At 45.4% G+C, this 24943-nt stretch overlaps 1 protein-coding gene and 1 non-coding gene across 2 annotated transcripts in view; one reads left to right on the plus strand and one right to left on the minus strand.

The window, feature by feature from the left end:
- The window catches only part of FAM135B (family with sequence similarity 135 member B), a 181026-nt gene that overhangs the window by 4905 nt on the left and 151178 nt on the right, over positions 1 to 24943 (plus strand). The gene's annotated exons all lie outside the window — the stretch shown is intronic.
- On the minus strand, positions 11447 to 11552 carry LOC115804057 (U6 spliceosomal RNA). Its single transcript, XR_004024900.1, has one exon. It is a non-coding gene; the product is annotated as a U6 spliceosomal RNA (small nuclear RNA).

A 24943-nucleotide genomic window follows, 5' to 3' on the forward strand; every position in this document is an offset into this window, starting at 1 on the left:
CGTTTTCAGGTGCTGCTTAAGAGGGGCACAGCACCCCAAGGGAAATAAGGACTCAGTGCCGTGTGGGGTGCTTCTTTTGGCATTGTCTTCAGACATGAAAAATAATAAACGTATACAGCACATTTTGATTTCTACACTGAAGGAAAGAAAATACCTTTTAACGTCAGGGGGCTGAGTTTGCTGTGATGAGTGAGAGTCTGGCCTTCGCTCTGCCCCTGCCAGCTGGGAGACCCTGGGGGAGCCCATAGCCTGCCAGGGGTCCAGTAACTCCTACGGGGAAAGGCGTTATTTCTTTTCTTCCATGGCCACCAAACTGTTTTTAGGTTTTCTTCCTTGTCTTAATGGTTGGTACTTATTAACCATATATCATCTGCCGGCTCCAAAGCAATTTCCAGTTGGGGAAACTGAGGCACAGAGAGCCTAAGGTCTTGCTTGAGGTCCTATACTATACTCTGAGGGGCTGAGGTCTCCATCTCTCAGACTGGCCAGCCTCCTGCAGGCTGCCCTGCTGGGTCATGGCCTTCACCACTGGGCGTTCTTGCCTTCTCTGTTCACCTTTATGTCATGGTGCCTATCCTTGTGGACCACAGCTATGACCTGGCTCTCTCGTTTCTGGTCTGTGTCCTCTGATGGCCCAGTTGTCTCTGTATCCCTGGTGCTTTGAGCAGGTCTGTGTGCTTGATCCTCATCCTGGTGTGTTAAAGGAATGAACACCTCCAGGAGATTCTCCGCGTTTGATCCTAAGCAATTCTGCCTTGAAAGGGGGGGGGGTGTTGGCCCACATTCCAGATGTGAACACTGAGGCTCAGAGATGCTGTGTGGCTGGTCCTACGTCCTATTCAGAGGTGAGGCCCAGAGATGGGATCTAACGCAGATGGGGTGTTCTTAACAGCATGGCAGAAGCTTTCCTTGTAGGTGACACTCCCTTTCCAATGAAGAGATGCTAGTTTTCATTCCTAATGAGATTGTTTTCTTTGAACACGGAGCTGACTCTCATCGCAGTGACCAGGCAGAAAACTGGAGTTATCTACCTCTTTAGAATGGCTGTCTGAAGAAAAGTGCCCCGGAGGGGAGGGTATCCGTGAATGCCGTTACGGGTGTGCAGAGAACCATTTCTGCTGCTTCTCTCAGAGCCGAGGAAGCAGCTCCATCTGATAGGGTGTTCCAGGTCCCTGTGGCTCCCCCAGGAACTCTCTGGGTTGTGCTCTGGCATCCTTTCTCTGTCTTCACTTCCTGCCCTGCAGTATCAGGCGGCCCTTTCCTGAAGCTTCCCCACTTGCCATGTTGTAATTCTAAGACTTGTAATCTTTTGAGCGCAGTAACTTTGCTTGCCCTTTTCATAAAGTCAATGCTGATGTCTATTAAGATCAACACACCGTTTTTCATTTAATCTTTCAAAGGCCACACACTTTGAAGATTGATGTCTTAAAAGAAAGATTACATTTTAAAGGAAGACGTGTTTGTAAAGGGATTTGTTTCCAAGCTGTATCTAATGAGGTATTGGCACGGTGGTATTTCTCCAAAATAGCCTTAATATTTCTAACAAATTTCCTCAGAGGCTACTGTGAATGTTCTGAAACATTTTTGAAAATGTAAGTAACTAATGAAACATTTGAGAAACATTGCAGTAAAAAGTACAAACAATTTTTCTACCTTAATTGACACGGAGGCCAGGCCTCCAGGGACCCCAGAGCCTCTAAAATAAAGGAGAGAGGGATAGTGCTTTGGGGCTGGATTGCATGAGGGGCCTTTTGAATTTCTGCCAACAGTGTTGAAGGCAGAAATAAAAATACTAACTGCTTCCACTGATGAGTGATTGACGATTTGCCAGGAAATGACTGAAGCTCTTTATGTACCTGATAATCTTCAGGCCTCTGAGCCACTTTAATGCACTGACATTCCGCCTGCGGTACCCATGGAGAGATGGGGCCTTGGGAGATCCTGTGGTATAAGAACTAAGGGGGGTGGATTCAAGCTCAGCTCTGACATGGAGCGGGGAGGAAAGCTTTGTGCCCAGAGGTGGGAATAGTCCAGGCTGAGGCTGGGAAGACCCGCTCCAGGTGGGGAGAAACTACTCACTTTTCTGAGCAGAGGGAGGTTTGCATGGGTGACCTTGAACCCAGGCGTGACCTCAGGAAATGCTTATTTGACCTTGAGCACATCAGGATCACACCAAATGGAACAGAAGCATTGAAGCCACTAGAACATGGGGGGCTCTTCTGTGGTAAGCAGTTAGTGCAGAGATGCCTGGGGTGTGTGTGGGGTTGTGTGTTTTGTGGGCGGGGTGTGTTGTCTATGTGCCGTGGGCATCTTGTGTGTTTGATGGGTACTGTGTGTGGGTATGTCATGTGTTGTGTGTGTGTGTGTGTGTGTGTGTGTCTGGGTCTGTACCAGGTGTGTGAGTGTGATATGTATGTGTGTCGGACATGTTGAGTGTGAGCCGTGTGTCGTTCGGTGCGTATGTCACGTGTGTATTGTCTGTATGCTCTAACACGTGATCTCTACTGACCGTGAAAACAACTTTACGGGGCGGGTACTCTTATTATTCCCAACTGGACAGGAGGAAACAGAGGGACAGAGAGATGAACAAAGCGATGGGCCCAAAGGCACGCAGCTCGCGAGGAGCTGAGGCCACTCGGGTCTGCCTAAGTCCACGCCTCCCGTCTCTGCACCGGCGGTTCTCCCATGAGTGTTTGTGTCAGAATTCCCTGGAGGACTTGCGAAAGCACAGCTTCCTGAGCCTCACTCCTGCAGTTTCTGATTTAGTCGGTCCTGGTGGGACCCAAGAATTTGCTTTCATAACAAAGTGAGGCTGGTGCTGCCGGCCTGGGGACCACACCTGTAAATCAGCCCTGTCACTGTGCGCTCTGTAGTCCTCAGAAAGATCAAGGAGAGCGTTGGGACCAAAGCCAGTGATTCTTTTAAAACTTTTAATTTTATATGGGCGTATAGCCGATTAACAACGCCATGATAGTTTCAGGCGCACAGCAAAGCAGCTCAGCCATACGTATACATGTATCCATTCTCCCCCAGACTCCCCTCCCATCCAGGCTGCCACGTAACATTGAGCAGAGTTCCCTGTGCTATAAAACCCGTGGTTCTGGATTCCTGCAGATTCCTGCACCTCCTGCAAAGTGGACCTAGTACAGTTACCAGCAAAATCAATGTGGAGTTTTAGAACTGACATCTTAAATGTGAGCTCATCATCATTGAATTGGTGTTTGGCTGTAATGAATCACATGGTATTAAAAACGAAAAGGCAGCTTCCCCACCAAGAAGCTGTGTTTGCGTCTCCATGTTCCAGGATTGCATCCTATTAGTCCCTGAACAGTAGGAGGGTAGGGTGCATCTTCCCAGGAGGAAATATTCTATACGGTATTCTCTATGTATTACATATTTTTTTCTTCTAAACATTAATTCCACCCCCAACCCCCCCCCCCAAAAAAAACCCACTGTCTCAGCCCTTCTGCAAGTAAGGACTGGCGCCAGAAAACCAAAGCGATGGGCTCCCAGGTCAGTGTTCTTGCCTCGTGTGGCACAGATGCTCCCCTGTGTGAATCAGAGTCAATACTACCTGCCTCAGAGAGGTTTGAGGGGCGTGTGAAGGGATGAATGGAAACCCCCGAACAGCGCTTCGCCTGTGGGTGTAGGGGTGTCCTGTTCCTGCGCTCCCACTGACCCTCCATAAGCTCCCCCCAGGAGCAGAGATCATGGGGGTTCAGGCATTGCCGGGACAGACAACCACAAGCAAGGGTGTCAGATGTCTTTGCCAGCTCTGCAGTGTTTTAAGTATTGAGACTGAGTGGGGTGGTGAGAAAGAGGGGAGATGCAGTGGTTGCTGTTGAACGTGAAAACGAAATGAAGCCCAGAGTGGCTCTGTTTGCTGGCCCCTCCACTGGCCTTTTACTAGAAATGCCTTGAAATTGAAATTGAGTGGCGGGTTCTGACCTTGACTGGCTCCGATGCATTCGGCAGGACCGGGGAGCGCCTTGATGGGTCACGCATTAGGAAAATAGGTTTTCAGTACTTTTTCTGAGTCTGGCTTTTCCAGGCTCATCGGCTTGAAATTCCATCCTGCAGAATTTATAGAGGTTGGGTCCTAGGATCTGCTGCATTTTAACGTGGTATGCGGAATCCTGTGTCTTTAGAAATGTTGCCCCGGATGGCACCCTTGCCAGAGCTGAGGTGCAGCTAAGGCCTCGTTAATCCCTTGTGCTCTTCTTATTCTTGGGAGCTGGCCGAGCATGGCCCCATTAGCTGCAGTGAAGTTGTGCGCTGAACCCCAGCGATGGTGATCTGGTCCTCAAGGCGTCTTGGGGGCAGAAAGAAGAGGGGCTTTGAAAGGAGACTTAGGTACCAATCACTGCTTGCCAGCTAGAAGAGACCACATTTCCTCTTACTCCCCCCGCCCCCCTCTTCTTCTCTCCCCTCCCCAAGATCATGCCAGCTGCTACCTATTTAGAACCTTCTGGTTCCCCCAGAACCTGCTCAATTGCAAGGAATTGCAAGTAATTATCTCCTTTCCTCCTCCTAGGTAGCTTGTACTGTCCCATTACACAGGGTAGTAAACTGAGGCTGCTTACCAAAAGTACACACCACTAGAATATTCTGGAGTCACAAAGGGGCTCCAGGTTAGAGACTTTCTGATCCTTTTCCTTGTCTGCCCTATGGGGCAAGAACTTTTATCACAACATTCTTCTTGGACAGAATCAGACGACTCACATAAAATATGCAGCACCGGGCTTCCCTGGTGGCGCAGTGGTTGAGAGTCCGCCTGCCGATGCAGGGGACGCGGGTTCGTGCCCCGGGCCAGGAAGATCCCACATGCCGTTGAGCGGCTGGGCCCGTGAGCCATGGCCGCTGAGGCTGCGCGTCCGGAGCCTGTGCACCGCAACGGGAGAGGCCACAACGGTGAGAGGCCCGCGTACCTCAAAAAAAAACGCAGCACCAAGAATACACTAAATGCTCAGTTGCTTTTCCTTCTCCAAATCTCTGACATCTAGGTGATTTCATATCCTCAGAAAATCCATCCTGCCTTGAGTCTCCCTGTCAATTTGTTTCTCATCCTAGACTGGGAATATTTTAATTTTGTACCCTTTCATCTTTCCCATGCAACCTTCTTATTATTGGCCCAGGGTGTCCCGGCTTGGAAAATCAACAACCTGTCACGTTGGGTCCAGCATCTGTTTGGCGATAGCGCCCACTGCCTCTGCTGCCCCTGCTCGGCGGAAAACACATTTGTCCTTGCACTCCAGGCACCTTAGATCTTTAGAGGCTACGTTTATACTAACAATGATAGAACCATCTTCATTCGTTATTATTAATCCTTATTAATTGTCTCTTACATTTATGAACTTTCTGCTACATGTTGGGAACTGTGCAAAGTGCTCTATGTGGCAGATTTATTTAATCTCCCCATTGTCTATCAGAGTTATATGCCATTACCAGTCCTCCTGTTACAGATGAGGAAACTGAGGATGGGATAGGTTCCGTTGACTTGCTCAGGGTCACACAAGTAGAGAGTGGAGGAGTGGGGATTCTTGCTCTGTAGGCCATGAAGCATGTGCTCGTAGCTGGGATGCTCGTGCCTCCAGGTGCTGACAGGTAAGGAAGGGCAGGGAACTAGCCCAGCTTTAGAATTAGTGTATCTGGGCCTGAGTCCCAGTTCTTGGAGGTGTGAGCTGTGTGACATCCTGTAAGTTACTTCATCTCTCTGTGTCTTTCCTATAATAGGAACCCCTGGGTGATGGTGTCCAGTGGACACGTCATGGTCCCGTTGGCCAGATAACCCTTGTCCATCTACGTCAGTGCTGTTTGAGTTCCAGTTGTAGAAGCCCAGGCTCTCTGTGTTTGGCTGATGTGATCTCAAGCTGTTCATTTCCCTCTTGTTTTTTAGGTAATGAACCAAAAAGATCATGTCTGAGGTACAAGGAACGGTTGAGTTTTCTGTAGAGCTACATAAATTTTATAATGTGGATCTCTTTCAGAGAGGGTGAGTATGCTTTCACTATTTGTATTTGTTTACATATTTTTTGTTTTATTTTTTCTCTGGCAGATCCTGGTGGTGAGGACAGGTCATAGGAAATTTTGGGTTAATGAGGAAAGAATTTGTATTATTTTTCCTGCCAAGTGGAAAATCCAAACTTTTAGTGCATTTGAAAATAAGCCATAAATTGACAAAGACCAGAAAATGCTAATTTCTCTCATCCTCCTGCACGTCTTCCTACTTGCTCTTTCTATTAAATCTGTCAGTCAGTGTTAAAGTGAATTTATTGGAAATGAAGCTTGCCTGGGTAGCTCTGATAAAAAAGGTGTCTGTAGGATCAATATTTCTAGGGGCCATCTCCCCAAACCACATATCATAAAACCTGTACCCAGATCTCTCAAAAACTGAGAATTTACAATGTCTTACTTATTTATTTATTTATTTATTTATTTATTTATATTTGCGGTACGGGGGCCTCTCACTGTTGTGGCCTCTCCCGTTGCGGAGCACAGGCTCCGGACTCGCAGGCTCAGCAGCCATGGCCCACGGTCCCAGCTGCTCCACGGCATGTGGGATCCCCCCGGACCGGGGCATGAACCCGTGTCCCCTGCATCGGCAGGCGGACCCTCAACCACTGCGCCACCAGGGAAGCCCCACATTAAAAAAATGTCTTTTTTAAATACACAATTAAAATATAGCTGCTCCTACTTTTTCTGGATGTACTCTGAATTTGGCATTTTACGTGCATGATCTCAGTAAGTCCCACACTGAGATGGAATCACCAGTTCATCCGAGCCCAACACTTTGAGATATGTGAACTTACATATGGATTTGTAACCATAATTATTAATAATGTACCTCTTCTGCACTGTATATTGACCATCAGATATTGACTAAAGCTCGTATGAAATCGTCATCGTTAACAAGACATTTCAAAATGGCACATCCAGAACACAAAGAGAGCCCTGTGCAGGCGGAAAGGGAGGTTGAAAATGAATATGGAAATCATGAATTATTTGATAAGCCTGCGGTGCTCTTCTCTTCTTTCCAGATCTATGTGGTTTGGGGAAGCATCTCGTTTAGCTGCATTCACTGCTAAAGTCTAATGTTGAATTAGTCTGAATTAAAACCAGACTATTGAATCACTGTTTTGTGTATGTATATATATATATGTGTGTGTGTGTGTATTTTAACATGCATAATATATTATATATAATTTTAATTATTGTATATTACTGTATATATATTACCAGTGTATATATATAATATATTATATATGTTACGTATATAATTATATTACTGTGTATGTATATATTACAAAAGTTATGTGTTCCATCAATACATAAAATAATTATTTTTAAAACATGAATTATCACATTTCTTATCTTTTAAAATACCTTTTCTTGTGTTTATAATGCATACTATATACAAGTAGAACTGTACATGTATATGATTTATAAATAAATATACATATATTGGGGTTGCATGCCCAAAAACGTTTTTACTGGTAAACATGCAAATCAACCGTTGGAGACCACTGGTCCATGTAGCAGAGCAAGGAGAACTCTCACGACTTTCTTCTAGCTCTTAATGCTACTATTTCATGGTGTCAAGGAGTGTGGAAATCGAGGCACACACGTCGATGTGGATGAGGGCATAACTGTATGGTCAAACTTGCTTGAGGGTGGGTTTCATTTCAGCTACCTCCATGAACAGGCTAGGGCATCTTTTGGATGAAGGCGATTAGACCTCTCGGGGGTGGAGGGAGTGCTAGGATCTCTAAGGTCCCATCTGCAATAAGACCTTGACGTGAATGGTCCCCAGCCCCCTGGATTCTGCCTACAGGGAGCTGTGGACAGGCTGGGCATGATGCCAGCCAGGATTCTGCATCTGCCAGGGGAGTATCTGACGGGCGTGGTCCCTGATGCTCAAGGACCAAGGAATTTTCCACTCTGAATCCTACAGGAGCCATGAAGATGGTGAAATGTAATTACTTTCCTAGCAAGCACTCCGTGGGGATGTGATAGCTGCAGTCCAGAGCTAGTAGGCAAGGTGGGGGCCTGGGTGAAAGAAAGTGGATGATCTCCTGATGTCATTAAAGAGAAGGAAGGTGGGATTTGGGGAAGCTGGCCCTTTTTTGGAGGGTGTGAGGATATATGATTAAATGTGTGCTCCATACTGTCCTTGGGATGGTAGAAATCAGAGCTGGGGCTTGCAAAGGGAGGAGAGCGCCCTTCTTTGGATTGCGTTTGCTGTGGTCATCCAAGTTCCACCTGGCTTCTCCAGTTGGTGAGTAGTGCCTATGGGCCTGTTTTACAAATGTGCTAGCTCCTTTACCCCATCTGCCCAGATAGACACCCCTTCTTGATTTGTTGTGAGATGTTGTGTTGGAACCGCATGGATACAGAACTGAGAATATTGAGTAAGGATTTGCCCTGATCAGGGAGTTACTTGCTTACAGCACATTTATATTTGTCAATAGTTTTTCTAGTCCCAGAATGCATACTGCTTTTTGGTGATGTTTGCTTTGAACAGTCAACTTGCATTTATGCAAGGTCTGTGTTGACTGAGGTGAATTCTCAAAGGAAAAGCATATCTGAAACCAGTCAAAAGCATCATGAATTGTCACTCCTGTACTTGGCAGTGAGACTCATCCTGATAAAAAGCCAGGGGCAGGGAGGCACTTGGGAGCCTGGCTTTGGGGTCAGACCTGACTTTGAAGCTAAACTCTGCCACTTATAAGCTCTGAGAACATGTCCCTTTAAAACCAGTTATCACTCTGAAGTGGTGATGACAAAGTCTATCTCGTGGGGTAATCTGAATGGTTATGGCACTAGTTGCATTAATTAATATATGCAGAGCAGCTCGCATGGAACCTGGTATCTAGTAGATGCTATCTAAGTTGTCACTTCTACTAGTAAATCCTGGCTTCCAATCCGTCCTTAACACTATTAGCAGAGTTATTACCCCAAAGGGTTGTTGAGACCATCTTGTTCTTACTCCTCAGCCCAGTGCTCAGAGACTGAACGGTTTGAACTTCAACTTCTTCTGTCTTACTGTCTGTACTCAGACCATTCTTGACCCTCCCCCCCCATATCTGCCTTGAAAATTCTACCCTCTGCAAGTTCCCGCTCAAATATAACCTCCTCTCCAAACCACTTCTGTATATTGATTGATGTTCACCTACTGTGCTCGGCCCAGTTTTTATGAACCCCTCTTCTCCCTGTTTCTAAAGCGTACCTCACGTGTTTTATTCTGTCATCCACTCACACACGCATGACCGCAAACACCCGTAAGCATACGTTATTGGCTTAGGCTCCATAAGGATGAAGGTGAAAGCTATTCTGCCTTCAAAGTGTTTACCAGCTAATGAGGGAGATGGATACATACATAGAAAATGACCTTGGTGTGTGATACGGTCTATAACAAAGACAGATTTGGGTGCTGTGCTGTGAAACGGAAGCAGGAAGCCAGTCTGTGGGCAGAGTCAGAGAAGATGTCTCGGTAGGAGATAAGCTATCATTTGAAAGCTGGGTGGGCGTTGGCCGAGCAGAGGACCTGGAAGTGCGGGACCGGAAGGGCTCAGCGGTGTCAGGAAGCAGAGCCAACCTGAAAGACCAAAGTGCAGTGAAGAGTAGGAATGGAGAAGTGGATGGGGTAAGAGGGTTACAGCCTATCTTTTGCTGGACGTGTGATTATAGAGATATTCATGTCAACTGCCACACACTTTCTTAGATTGCCGTGGGCGGAGGGCTGGGCTGAAAAAGGGAATGATAGTGATGTCATGTGTGGCTTTAACTTCTTCTCAGCTGGATCCAAGCTCCTTCAGGCTAAGGACTCCCTCTTACATAACTTCATATGGCCAGTGCCCAGCATAGAGCCTGGTGCACCCTGACAGATCAAGAACAGCTTAGGTATGGGGTCACGTGGATCTTCATTAAATGATAGTCATAAAGATAAAACAGTCCCTTCTTTCATTATATGGTTGTGACGTCTCCTCTTCCCCAATAGGAGACTGGATCTTAGCACATGCCTTTGCACATGCCTTCTGCTCAGGAACCTATAGAGATGCCACCCTAGCCTTCTAGCATGGGTTCTGGGAGCCGGAAAGCAAAAGGGAAGCTATTATTTCATTTACAATAATTTTCTCATAAGGAGATGCTTAAGTGAACAATTAATTATAAAACCCATTGCCTGGATACGTGTAAGTCATTAATATATTAATAATTCATACCTGCTTATGAGAGCATGAACCTTCATTTCTAACAGTGTTAGCTGAAAGGGAGCTAACATTTGTCCTTGCAAATGAATTCAGATTTCATTTTCAGTCTTAATTCAGACAAGGCTCTGAATCAAAGTGATTTTCTTCCTGAGTGAAGGTTTTCATTGTTTGATGTTCAGATTCACCTCCTTCTTTCCTCCACCCCTTCTCTACAAGGTCATTTAGAAGATTTTCCCTACTCAGAGGTTTTAGATGATTTTACATATAAATTCTGTCCTGCCCACAGAGTAGCTGCAGAAAAAAGAACTATAATCGATATGATCAGATCTTATGTGGAAGGTCCAATGCTCCTAGAAATGTTAGGATTGAAATCCCCTCAGAACAAACTCACCTGCCTTGTCTCTACCAGAGTGAAAACGGTTGGCTCCCAAGTTAAGTGATTCCTGAAAGAAAATCCCATCTTGTGTTTATGCCCTGACATCCCCACTGTGGCCTGATGCCCACCCAGCGACAGCTAAGCTCCCTGGGAAATTAGCTAACCAGCCCTGATGTGCCTTAATAGACTCAGAAATACAATTACCTTTGCTTGCCAGAGAGCAATTCATTGATTTGTCTGGTTCTGTCAGAAACAATCCTTTCCTTTACTTCTCTTATTAAAATATGTTGGGATCCTTTTCATTCATTCCTACCCTTTTGAAAGGGAGTGGGGATTATACATGGTATGATTTGGGATTTTTATCACTTGCAGCCAAGGGTTCCATCTAGCACAAGGAGGGTAGATAGGCTCAATGATCTTTAAGAGTCTTTCTGTGAAATTCCATGATTATTATTTTCATAAAAATTTGATCTCTCTTTCCCCATAAAATGGCATTTTTTTCTCCCCACGATAAGTTTTTAAAATATCTGTTTAAGTAATACTGAGGATAAACAAGAATATAATTATTATAAATGTGGCTTGTTTAGTAAAACTGCGATTTAAGAACCAGTGATAGATATACTGACAGTAATAAAGGGATTTATGTCCCTCAAATATTTGTCTCAATGTCGTTCTTTGAAGCAATTTAACTCTCACCATCTTTAGAAGTCTCCATTCAAATATTTTTACTTTGCTAGGTTTTACTTCTTGGCTACATATTCAGGCATATAGGCCTCTCTGGGAAACATCAGTACTCAAGGTGTGGGGTGGTGTGTGTGTGTGTGTGTGTGTGTGTGTGTGTGTGTGTGTATCATCAGACCTCAGAAATATGGAACGCTTCACGAATTTGCGCGTCATCCTTGTGCAGGGGCCATGCTATCTTCTCTGTATAGTTCCAGTTTTAGTATATGTGCTGCCGAAGCGGGCACTAAAACGGCATTTTAAATAATTATTCCTATGGAGAGTGAACAGACGTCAGTTGTCCAAGGGCTTATGTAGATGGACCTCCTGGATTATTTTTCTAGCAGATCCACATTCCTGTTAACAATTACCCTGTCCCATTTTTTTTCCTGTTTTTTTCCCTTTGAATCTGTGACTTCATAAGCCTGCTGCTTTAAGCCTTTTATCCTCTTAACCCCTGGCTGAGGACATGCTCAGCAGATCTGTAAAGAAAAGCTCCTTCCAGGGGGCTGAGAGTTGACCTGCAGAGATTAAAATGTCTCTGGTGAGCTCAGAACCACCCACAGGGCCTAATAACCTCGGGGAGGAATAAAGGCGGAACAGAAAGCCAATGAATAGTGTGGTCCTTTCTAGTTTTGTGCTCACAGGTCCTCGCTCAGGCCTCTCAAGGAGAACGACAGGGCACGTGGTCATGGACGTGGTGTAGCGGGCAGAGCAGAGACCCAGATCTGGTCTAAGACACAGAGACCTTGGATCTATTTCCACGTCTTCTGCAACTAGCCGGGTACCCGTGGGCGAGTTACCTTCTCGGTTTCCTTCCTTGTTTTGCAGGATCTCTATTGGAAGTCATGGGGTGATATTTGTAAAGTATCTAGTTAGAGAGCCGGGCCTGGCAGTGCTGCCAAAGTGGGCTAAGCCCTCTCTGGCCTTTCTGTCCCATTGATTACAATGCAAACTCTGCACCAGACGGTCCTCAGCTGGTCAGTGCCAGGGCTGGAGCAGACCACTGGCCTGGTCGGACTCTGGACTGGGTGATCCTTTTTATATTTTAAGCAGTTATTTAAATTCATCACTACTAATCTCCCAGGAAGAGGTCTCCGTGCCAGTCGGAAACCTAATGGACTCCATGCTGATTTGTATTGGCCTCAATGGGGGAAATTCTGCTTTCTCTTCTTTATCTCATTTTTGGAATCTATAAAGTGAAAATGCCACAGTTCTTTTCTTCTGCCTTTATTGAGATGTAATTGATGTATAATATTGTGTAAGTTTAAGGCATATGTGTGATGATTTCATGTATGTATATATCATGAAAGGATTACAATACGGTTAGTTCAGACATCCCTCAGCTCAGATAGTTACCATTGTGTGTGTGTGTGTGTGTGTGTGTGTGTGTGTGTGTGAGATCATTTAAGATCTACTCTCTTACTAGCTTTCCAATACACAGTACACATCTAAAGAAATAATAGCTTTAGGGAAACTCGTGAGATACTATAGTCAATAGAGGTATACGGAACTATAGGATGTTTCTTTTCTAGAAGGGTCTTTGAGTGGGTCTTGGGTCAGAGTAGAAGATATAAGAGAGTGAGGTCCTTAACTGCTCTGGTTTCATTCCCAACTGTTGTCAAATGTTGCTCAAAAGCAATTTTAAATGCATTTCATCGTTTTCTCATTTTAAACTTTCAATAGCCGTCATACAGAGTGAAGTCAGAAAGAGAAAAACAAATATCGTATATTAATGCATATATGTGGAATCTGAGAACATTGATATAGACGATCTTATTTACAAAGCAGAAATAGAGACACAGACGTAGAGAACAAATGTATGAACTGGGAGATTGGGATTGACATACATACACTATTGATGCTAGGTATAAAATAGGTAACTAATGAAAACCTACAGTATAGCACAGGGAACTCTACTCAGTGCTCTGTGGTGACCAAATGGGAAGGAAATCCACAAAAGAGGGAATATATGTATATGTATTGCTGATTCACTTTGCTGTACAGTAGAAACTAACACAGCGTTGTAAAGCAACTATACTCCAATAAAAATTTAAAAAAATAAACTTTCAATAGCACACACATATAGTTTTGCCTAGTGAAAGAATTATGGTGACATTTTCATCCTTGTACTTTTCCTTATTTTTCACAATATACATATCACTTTTGTAATCAGAACCCTCTCTCTCTCTCTCTCTCTCTCTCTCTCTCTCTCTCTCTCTCTCTATATATATATATATATATATATATATATATATTATCATCCAACAGGGTGAGGGAGGAAATGATCGTCACCCTAACAGTCCTCGTTTAATCTCAAATCTCTGTTCCATCTCGTTTTAGACTTCCACAGAAAGCATTTTACAAAGCTCAGAGGAATTAAACACTGATTAAGAATCTTCAGGGCATCAGGCAGGGAATCTCCACCTTTTGAGTAGAGGAGCATTTGTGAACAGTGGGAATCTAAAAATCTCCCACGTCACTGATGTCTGGGTCTCCATGGCCTCACAGATCCCAGGAATTGGCACTCAGGTCACTGCAGTTACTGTCTGGGAAAAGAAAAGACATGCCTGGAAGGTTGGTTCTTTGCTGCTCCTCCTAAAAGAAGGCAGAACTTTGCTTTCATTGGCATGCTGTGTTCCCAGAAAGGGTGAAATTCTATGCTCTCTCTGAAAAAAATCTCTTTAGTGTCATTGCATGAAACTTTTATGTCTCAGCCCATTAGAATCAACCAGAATTTATTCGGAGTAGAAAATTATAAAATTCTCTATTATTACAAATAGCTTCACGTAACCCCACAATTCTACAAGGGATGTAGTATTATCCCTAAATCATAGAGGAAGCAGAGCCTGACATGGGTTCCAAGTCTGGCTCAGTTTTGCGCATTGTGCAGGTGGCCAGGTGGAGGGTTTCTTGCGGGGGTGCCTGCACCCCAGAGTCCACGCATTTGCTTTCTACTTCCCGAGGCACGTTTTGTATGGCTTGGGCAGACAAGGGTGTTCAGATGTTACGATGACTGCCCCTACCTCCAACTTCTTTAAACGCTTGCACTTCTGCAAACGACACAACTACAGAGCACGACTCTCCCTTCTGCTCAGACTTCCTTTCCTGGCCGCCTGGCACCTATCTGGATGTTTTCCTTGAATAATCAGGGGATGATGTACTGGGAATTGAATCCTTCCAGCCAAAGACTGACAGGCCCCAGAGGCATTTGCTTAACCAAATCTATTCACACTTCTTTGACAAAAGATCTTTCTGTAAATAGAATCCCCGGAGAAGATCTCTTGCCCCCCCCTTTTCTACCCATTAAAGCTTTCTCTACCGTCATCTGTCTCAAGAAGGAGTATGTAGCATCCCTCCCATGCAACTCTTTCACAAATTGCCCCTTGTAAAACAGACCCAGGGTCGTCTCTTGTTCTTTTATTTATTTCCCCATTAATTTACCCATTCTGGAGACTGAGCGCTTGCTCCTGTCGGCTCTGTCCTAGGAATTCTGGGCAGAACATTGAGAAAGAGCCATGAACTCAAGTTGTTTCCAACGTGCCATGGGAGAAAGAGATGTAAGTTAATAAAGTGATGTCAGAAATGGAACAAAAAAGCACGGACAAGGTCCTAAGGTGCTGAGGGAGGACAGGGATACCGTCTCCTCACTCGGGAGGCATCACGACAGGTTACGCAGAAGACGGGGCTTCTACTGGTCAGGCGAAGGCTGGAGGGGAATCTCGGTCAGTGAGAACAGCATGTGCAAAGGCCTGGGGATGATAAAGGCCATGGCATCCCTGGGAAATGCCACACTGCTGAAGAGGGCTCCCTAGAGGTGGTGTTTTTGATGGAGTGGGAGAGGCAGGATTGCACTTTGTCGATCAAGGAGGGCGAAGAACCCATTTAAGTAAGGGAATTTCTTGATGATTTGTGTTGTACAAATGATGCTTTGGAAGCAAAGAGGATGGCAGGTGGGGTGGGGAAAAATAATGACAGTGGTGAGCACAGGTCAGATGGAGAATAGTTGAAAAATCTTGAAGCAGTGGAATGGGAAGAATTGGTGCTTTAATGTAATGTCACGGGGGAGAGAAGTCATAGTGATAGTCATTTGCGCCCTTGGGTGAATTGGTACATAAAGTCAAGGAGGGGTAGGACCAGGCAGCCAGAGGTGACGTGAGTCTAGATGTCCGGAGGCAGTGGGGTATCTGAGTCCAGAGACCAGGTAGGAATCAGGGCTGGGATTTGTCTGCTCATGGGCATAATTGAGCCTGCGTGAAATCATTCAGTAACTTGTGACACTTTGTGAGCTCAGACTGTGTGCCAGGACCTTTACTCTATCAACTCACTTGATGCTATTGACAGCTCTATGAGCTAGGTATCATTACGTTCATTTTACAGATGGGTAAACGGAAGCTCCAGGACGCCTGGCTATCCCAGGGCAGAGTCAAGGTTTGAATTCATGGCTGTTTGCCTCCAAAGCCAGTATTATCAACACTGTTTTTTTATTCTGTCGGCGAGACCAGACTCCAAGAGAAAAGTCACGATTTCAGCACAATTGGGTGGAAATGCAGACTAAGGCGTTTGAACTTTCTCCTCTAAGGATGTTACAGGAGGGGTGAGTATGAAATGTTTGAAGTAGGGGTGGATCAGATTTGGGTTAGAACACCCTTTGGTTTAAGCATGGAGAATGCAGGCACTGCCTGACAGGTAGTTGGCACTCACACATTTGAATTCCTAGTCGTTGGTTGAGGTTACTTACCTGAACCGGGCCCTGATGAAGGAGATGTTTACTGAGCAGTGTGACAAAGACGTTTCTCATCACACTCCAAATCCTATCGGTTGGTAGTTTCTGAGGTTTGTATAGAGCTCAAATCCCACCACTGATTTCTCTCTTCAGATGACTTAGTGAGCTCCAGACCCATAAGAAACAGTAATGAAATGGAACCAATGTCCTTTATCTGTAGCTGGGAAAGTTCCTAATACTCTCACAGGGCAGGGTATTGACACACCAGATGGAGCAAATAAGGATTAGGCGTAGATGCCCAAATGGGATTTCTTCCGGCCTCTGTCTGCCCCAACTGAGATAAATCTTTACACTCAAGTGTTTAGAGACAGAGGAGGGAGAGGGAAGGAGAGAAGATGAATGGATACCTTGGGTCCAGGAGGGGCCCAGGATTTATAGGCTGAGCTGTACTTAACTGAATACAAAGAATAAATGGCAGATAGAAGACTGTGCGTGGCTCTTGATATTTATTGTCTATTATTAAAATACATTCCTTTCAGTATTTAACCAATCAATTTGGCAGTGCCTTTCTACACTCACTTCCTGGGTCACCCAGTCCCATGGATTTAAATACCACCTGTGAGCCACTGGCTTCCCAGTTTATGTCATCAGTTTCTGCTCTCTTCCATACTTCAGATTTGCCCTGTAGGTGTTCTCCATCCATTGTCATCTTGCTGTCTAAAAGGCATCTTAAACTTGACCTATCCGAACCAAAAACCTGATCTCCTGCCCTCCCAAACCTCTTCCATCAAACAGCCCCATCTCAGTCAACTCCATGCTTCTAGGTGTTGAAGCCAACATCTTAGAGCAATTCCTGACTTCCTTCTCTCTCATACCTCGTGTCCACTTCATCCAGAAATAGTATTGACTCTATCTTCCAAATTTATGCAGAATATGACATTTCTCACCTCTATTGCTAATATGCTGGTTTTAGCCACCGTCACGTCTGTCCCATCTGGATTTGCACAATAATCTTCCCCATCTGATCCCCCTGATGCTACCCTTGCTCATCTCTAGCCCCCTTACAACACAGAAGCCAGATGGTCCTTGCAAAGCATAAGTCAGACTGTGATGCTGCTCTGTTCTCCAATTTACTATGAGTAAAGCCAGAATGACTTACTCTTTCCCTCATTGGCTCACCTCCTGCCATAAGAGTCTGTCTCATTTTTTTTTAATTAAGTAATTATTTATTTAGTTTTGGCTGCGTTGGGTCTTCGTTGCTGCATGTGGGCTTTCTCTAGTTGTGGCGAGCGGGGGCTACTCTTTGTTGCGGTGCGTGGGCTTCTCATTGCGGTGGCTTCTCTTGTTGCGGAGCACCGGCTCTAGGTGAGCGGGCTTCAGTAGTTGCGGCACGTGGACTCAGTAGTTGTGGCTCGCGGGCTGTAGAGCACAGGCTCAGTAGTTGTGGCGCATGGGCTTAGTTGTTCTGCGGCATCTTCCAGGACCAGGACTCGAACCCGTGTCCCCTGCGTTGGCAGGTGGATTCTTCACCACTGCGCCACCAGGGAAGCCCTCATAATAGTCTCTTTGTGGTTTCTTGATAATGTCGGGCATGGAACCTTTGCACTGGCTGTTCCCATCTCGTGGAATGCTCTCCCATCAACTCTTTCAAGTTTACTTACTATATAAATAAGGATACTGGGTGCAGAGAAAGGGTACTTTGCCTTGCAGTAGTTAGGCAGCTGGGCAGTAGAAGAATCCGCTCAGAATCTCAGATTTCCTGATTCCTAATCAAGACCTTTTTTCTCACCATCAAAAAAAAAAAAAAAATCCCGAAGTGTGTTCCATGGAATCTTAGTCTCTAGTGGCAGCCTGCCATAGTCGTCTCTTGGGATTTTCCTTGCAACAATATTCTTTACTCATCATGTCACAGATGTGTGCACACGTGCATGCACAAGTATGTGTGTGTGTACAGGTGTGCACACACGTGGAGTGGGATGTGTGATACTAGTGTTCTAAAGAACATCCCTTGGAGATTGCTCTTTCCCCCATACTGTCATCCATTCATCAAAAGGGTAGATTTGCAAAATTGTCCAAAGTTGGAGTTAATTGGTGCGGGGGAATGGTGCATTGCTTTGTGTCCTTTTTGTCTGGAAGCCTTCTTCTGAATAATACAGAAATGTGAATGTTGATGTAGGAGAAGGAAACAGGTAACATTTATTACCATCTCTTTGTAATAAGAACTTCATGTGGGATTTCTAGTTCATGTCTTTGAGATATCATGTGAATGAGTAAACTTCTTAGATGAGGCCGCAGGGAGATTCAGAGGGGTTTGCTCAGTGGCTGGGATTTGGGCTCTGGTGTCAGAGTGTCTGAGTCTGGTTCCCGGTCCCAAGCTCTCAGAGCAATATGGTCCTGGACAAATGACTTCTTCTCTCCACATCTGAAAAACAGACAATGATAGTACCTGCCTCCTATGGTTTTTGTGAACAAAAAGTTACATGTGTGTGTATTGTTCTCGATGATTTTGAGCTATCTAGTTATTATTTATCACCATCATCATTATGGTTATTACACAGTTTGCCTGAGGGAGCCCTACTGCTGGTGAGTGTCAGTCCAGGATTTAAGCCTGCCTCTGGCTCACTGCAAAGCTGATATAGTCTTGTACGTGCTCTGCATTGCTGGCTCCACTTTGCTTATCTCAACCTGAAGAAGGGGCCACAAAACTACCTCTCTTGAGAATTTGTCCATTTGTCTATCAACATAACCGTCCGTTCATTCCCCCATTCATTCTTCCTCTCATCATGCATATATCAAATAGGTAAAAGGTGGCCCAACCTATGTAAATACTGGGGAATTAAACAAACAAACAGAAAAAGAAACAAAAAATGAATCAACCTGAGCTTAGTCCTTGAGGTATCCTAGGGACTGAACTAGGCTTTTATCTCCATCACGTCATCTAATTATCCTGGAGAAGCACATATTATATTTCCCATTTTACACGTGGGCAAACAGCCTTTGACAAACACTAAAATAAAATAACTGAAGCCATGTAGGCTGCTAATGGTTCCATTGCAAGTCTGTCTCACCTCCAATCCCATGTTCTTTCTCTGAAGCCACTCTGCTTCCCTTCCAAAACCCACATCCGGACCCCTACCTCCAAACGTCTTCCTGGGGACTCAAGAAATAAGAAAACTCAGAGATACACCACTCATTCTGTTTGCAGTAATTTCACAAGTTTTATTAGTCCAGACCTTGAGAAGGACCTGCCCAGCTCACTCATCTTGACTTGCATTGTCCAGTCCTGGTGCCGGAGGGAAGCTGGGTGTTGCTGTCTCCTCTCTGCTCTGGTCAGACCTCAGGGACTTTGAATTCCACTCCATGTATCAAATCCAGGACACCTGGAAGCGTGTTGACAAACCTGAGTACCCTAAGCCTGCAAATGAAGCCCCATCTCTACCCAACAAGGAGTAATTGAACGAATTAGAAAGGATTCAGAATTGTGTGTTCACCATTTAGGGATCACTAATGGCCTCCCAGGAAAATGAATTAGATGCATCATTAGTTTCTTCAAAGGTCAGAGCTAAGACCCTGGGAGTGAAAGGAAGAAATATTTTAAGTACTTGATGTCAGGAAACGTTTTCTAATGGAAAGGTCTTCAAAGGGCAGGGCTGCTTTGAGCATCATGGGTGCCCCTCCCTCTGAAGTGGGGTCAAGATGGTTGAGAGTCTTGGGAAGCTACGTATTTGGTGAGAACAAGTTGACGATGTATTCGATCAGAAATCTTCGAACGTTTTTAAAAACCTTTGACTTCCTTTCCTCAGAGTGAATCTTAAAGGAAAGCCTGATATATAAAAGGAAAAAGTGGAACTGGTTTGGTTGACATTTCACGGGGTGCAACCTCCGAGGCTGCTAGTCATATCATGGGGGCATCACTGCATCTACTTGAAAACCTTTGGAAAAACAACAGTAAAGGTAGTAACCACTGTATTGGCTAACATTTATTAAACACTGAACCTGGAACTCTTCTGGGCTTTGTATTTATTACCTCATTCAGTTCTTCAAACAATCCCATGAAGTCAGGGCTAGGATTCTGTCACTATCATGTAGGTGAAAGAACGGAGGGTCACACAGGTGATGGGCCTCCCTTGAGTTGACACTGCTGGGCTCAGGCAGAGCTGGGCTGTATGTTATGACATAGATTGGAGGGTCTCTAAGGTCATGCCAATTCTTACTAGTCTGTGATTCTCCCAGGACTGGTGTGTCTGCGTCAGGTCCCAACTAGCCAACCCCTGGAGACATGTAAGCAGAGCAGATGGTGGGTTGAGGGCTGCTACCCGGATTATCTAAAAAGCAATGAAAAAATCTCAGGAGACTGCAAGACGGCTGTTCGCTGGGGAAGCAGCAGGTTGTCCCTTGCTGCGCGTGCAGTGCTAACTGGGCACCATTCCGTTTTGGCTGTTCTTTCTTGGGATTTTTCTGAAGCCTGGGTTTCCATGCACGATGCACCAGCAGAGATGACCTGTAGGACTTTTAAGCCTCAGTGTGATAGTTCAAAGGATTCAAGACTTCCTATAAGCAGTGTCACCCCTTTTGTCCTCTGACTTTGACAGCGAATCGTGGGCTTGTGGTTCGTTGATGCCACAGGAAGTGATGCTTTGTGTTTTGAAAAGCTGAGGTCTACTTCCACTCTTTTGTCTAGAAAGCACCTGGGAGGACAAGGACATGGCATTAGCAGGGTCCTGCTCTGAAAACTTCCATCTCCCCCGCGAGCAGCCAGCTCCTCTTGGAGAAGATGTCTTCCTACTGCAGACCTGTCATCACTACCCTTCATTTATTCTTTCTTTTGCTCATTTATGTATTCACTCATCAACACCTATGCGCCAGTCATGGTGCTAGATACTAGGGACCCAGAAGTGATGAACACAAGACCTTTCCATTGAGCTGCCAACTCCTTGTGGTAGAAACAGACACACATTATTGGGCAGTGTGATCGTGATGAGCATTTACTAGCTCCTGCTACATGCCAGGCCCTCTGCTGAGCACTTTGCATGATCTTAGTTAATCTGCACAGAAACTGAGGCAAGTCCAATCCGCACCCACCTTCTAAAATGGGGAAACTGAGGCCGTAGAAGTTGTGCAAAGCAATATGGGAAGTCTTCTGTGGCAGAATCTGGTTTGCCCTTGGAGAATTCGGGAAAGACTGAGAGTCAAGGATTGGGGTCCCCACTCCTTTTGAGGTGTCAGATGTTTTAGTCGATCATTGGGTGGTTTGGGGCAGGGAGGGGCTTGAGATAGAGCTGGACTGGAAGCTGGGTTAATATCGCCAAGTTCTCCAAAGGGGTTTGCGTCAGTATACAGGGACCACCACATTGTTCGACCAAGAATCCTCTTGTGATTCTGGCAGCTAACTTGCCTCCCAGCCACCCTGTGCATTAGGGATTAGCCAGGATTTTGTATGCTCTGTTGCCTCCAAGCTTTGCATTTGCCCCTACGACTGCTAGGAACATCCTTTTTGTCTGCAGTGCTCTCCCTGCTAACTCCTGCTCGGGTTTTTTGTCTCTTCTAAGATATCACCTATCTCAGGAGACTTTCTTATGGCTTATCCTGGTCAGGAGGCTCCTCCAGGCTTTCCTTTGTCCTACCGCTAGCGCTGACCACCTCTCCATTACCTCCAGGGGCCTGACATCCGGGTTCCATCCATTCCTGGTTCCCAGGCTTGCCTCTCAGGGCTGGCACAGAGTGGAGCTCAATGAAAGCTTATTGTGAAATAGACGATTTGGGTTGAAATATTTGGACGCTCCCCATCTATGTATTGAACAATAAAACAGTATTTATTGAGGGTCGACTGTGTAGTCGACACAGTTCTGGATGCCATGTTCATGATTATGACCTGAGCAAAACGGTCCCTGCTCTCACAGAGCATTGATCCAGTGGGCGAGACAGTCATTACATCTAAACTCCCTTTTCTAAGGAGCCAGTTCGGTATGAAATACGTGCTATGATGTAAAGTGCAGGTGGCCATAGGAAATATGACAGGAGATGCCTCATTTAGAATGAGGGCTCAGGAGAGATGTCTTGGAGGAAGGAACATTTAAAAGGAGACTTGAAAGTTAATTAAAAAATAGCTAAGTTTGAGTGGGAGGAAAGAGGCTGAACAAAGGGCAGGCATGAGGCCCCAGGAAGGAACAGCTTAGTCCAGGGAATGAAGTAAGGCCACTGCGGCTGCTGGAAGGTGAACTCGAGCCAGATTCTCTTTAGGTGTTACTGCTTTTGCTCAGACTTTCCAAAGAATAAATATATGTGTATATCAATTAATTATTAATTACCTCTGTCCTTGATAAAGTCTTGAATGAACAGAGAATTTATTCCACTGCAGTATTAGATTGTGTAGCGGCAACACTGTTTCATCAACAGAAGAAGCTAAAGGGCTGTGTATAAGTTTTTGTTACTATGTACCACCTCTGTTGTTCTTCTAAAGCAAGTATTCATGTATCAGTGCTTAAACCATATTCTCTCTGTGTTTGATTTTAAATTATATTTTTTAAAATTATACTTTTATATATGAATATATATATGAATTGTAGTTTTATATATGAATATATATATGAATTATATATTTTTAAAAAGTACCAGATTCTGCACGGCCTCGTTGCGCCATTGAGGATCTTCCATTGTATCCCATTGGGCACCTCCCTTTGAGAAGGGAGGCAGCCACACACAATCGAACCTCAGAGTCATTCTTGACACTACTTATGCCTCAGGCAATGCTTTTGACTTTCCTTCACGAGATACCCCAGACCCAACCCAAGCCTCTGTCATCTCTGTGCAGATGCCTTTCACTGCCTCTGCCTAGTCTCTGCTTCCTCCCTGTTCCCACTCTTCCCTCTGTGGTTCACACAGCAGCCCGAGGGTCCTTTTAAGACCGAAGCCATGCCACTCTCTCACTTCGTCCCAGCCTACCCTTCCCCCTCCCCGTGTCCTCAAGTCCATTCTCTATGTCTGTGTCTTTATTCCTGTCCTACCCCTAGGTTCTTCAGAACCACTTTTTTCTTTCTAAGATTCCATATATATGTGTTAGCATAGCACAGGGAGACCAGCTCGGTGCTTTGTGACCACCTAGAGGGATGGGATAGGGAGGGTGGGAGGGAGACGCAAGAGGGAGGAGATGTGGGGATGCATGTATATGTATAGCTAATTCACTCGGTTATAAGCAGAAACTAACATGCCATTGTAAAGCAATTATACTCCAATAAAGTTGTTAAAAAATAAATAAGATGGTGATTATCTGCTTATGAAAAAAAAAAAGACCTAAGCCAGGGAGTGTCACTTCTCTGCCTAAAACTAGTGACTTGACGCCCCATTTCCCTCAGGGCAGCAGCCCAAGTCCTCATGATGGCCTATGAGGCCCTTCCTGACACTCTGGCCACCTGCCTGTTCCTCCAACATCCTCCCCCCCAACCTGGGGCCTTTGGGGCATCTTCCTCCATCTGGAACGTTCTTCCCTAGTACGTCCGCAAAGCAAAGCCTCTCACCTCCATTAAGTCTTTGTTCTTGTCACCTTCTCTCATCACACTTGAAGTCTGCAGCTTCTGCCAATGGGACCCTCTTTTCCCTCATCATCTTTCAACGTACCATGGACGTAACTCGTTTTCTGTGTTTTTATTTATTTGATCCTCCCGCTGAAATGTAAGCTGTACAGATGCAGGGATCTTTATCTGTTCCTTTCGCTGATGAATCTCAGTGCTTAGGATACTCCCTAACAGTGAGTACCTTCTTCAACTATTCTTCATGGTGCAAACTTTTAAAGGAAAAAAAAAAAAATGCAGGCACACCTTACAAGAATCAGTGCAGGCCACTGCAGCGTGGAACTTAAGGAAGAAAAGGTTACTGGTCTCTGAACATAAAGACGTCGTTGCAGTTGCTTCTGAATCCCTTGCCTGCATGTCTGCGAGAATTCATGGTGTGTGCACCCATGTTTGTGAGCATGTGTGGTTTTAGTCATGCATGTTTCCATGTGCACATGCCTGTGGTCATGTGTGCTTACAGTAATGGGCACACACACGTCTGTGGCTTGCATCGCTGTGGGCATGCATGGTTGCCTGTGTGCATGTCTGTGGGCACATGTGTGCACTTGTTTAAACAAATGGACTAGCAGACATGCCTGAACCCTGTCACGCAGAACCGGGGACTCTGGACTTTGGGGGAGGGACGCTGGCTCTGTCATTTCTCATGTCCTTCCCCTGAGTTGTTCTTTAATTATCCACCTCCATGTGCTAAAAGTGAAGCCTCTGCTGAGTGTCATGGTCTCCTGCTCAGCTGCGCTCTCAGATGTCTTCTCCTCTCCCAGGGGTTTGCGTGGCTGAGTTCTAAGAACAGTGTGATTACCAGCGGCCCTTTAGAGTCACCTGGAGGACTCTTTGGCACAAACACAGTTTAAAGCATCTTCCTCCTCCTCAGATCTGGAAGGAGGCGGTGCCTTTTGGGACCTTGCAGCTGGCCGCTCTCACTCAGAGGTCAAAGCAGGGTTGAAAGGACTTGCTGCTGCCCGGGAGAGGAGGAGCTCCGGGGACGGGTCCTTCAACCCTCGGTGGCTGCAGAGGAGACACTTCAAGCCTCTGGCTCTCCGTTTCCTCGTCTGTCACTCACGTCTGGACCCGCACACTGTGGGTCTGGAATTGCATCCTGGCTCTGCCCCTCCCCAGCTGGAGAGAGAGCTGGTGTCATCTCTCTGAGCTCAGTCTGTATTCTGTGTATCATAAGAAGAGGCATCTCATGGTGTTCTTGTAGAATCAGATAGGTGAAGACACGTGGAGGTCTTAGCACCGTGCTCGGCACATTGCAGGCCTTCCCAATGGTAATCAATGACAGAGTTAAGTGACAGGCAAAGTGCTTTCACATCTGCTGGCTTGAGAACACCAAGAACGTCTTAAA

The sequence above is a fragment of the Delphinapterus leucas genome, chromosome 17 (assembly GCF_059928025.1).
Source record: "Delphinapterus leucas isolate spDelLeu-1000000601 "Yukka" chromosome 17, BTC_Dleu_Yukka2, whole genome shotgun sequence".
Classification (NCBI taxonomy): Eukaryota; Metazoa; Chordata; class Mammalia; order Artiodactyla; family Monodontidae; genus Delphinapterus; species Delphinapterus leucas.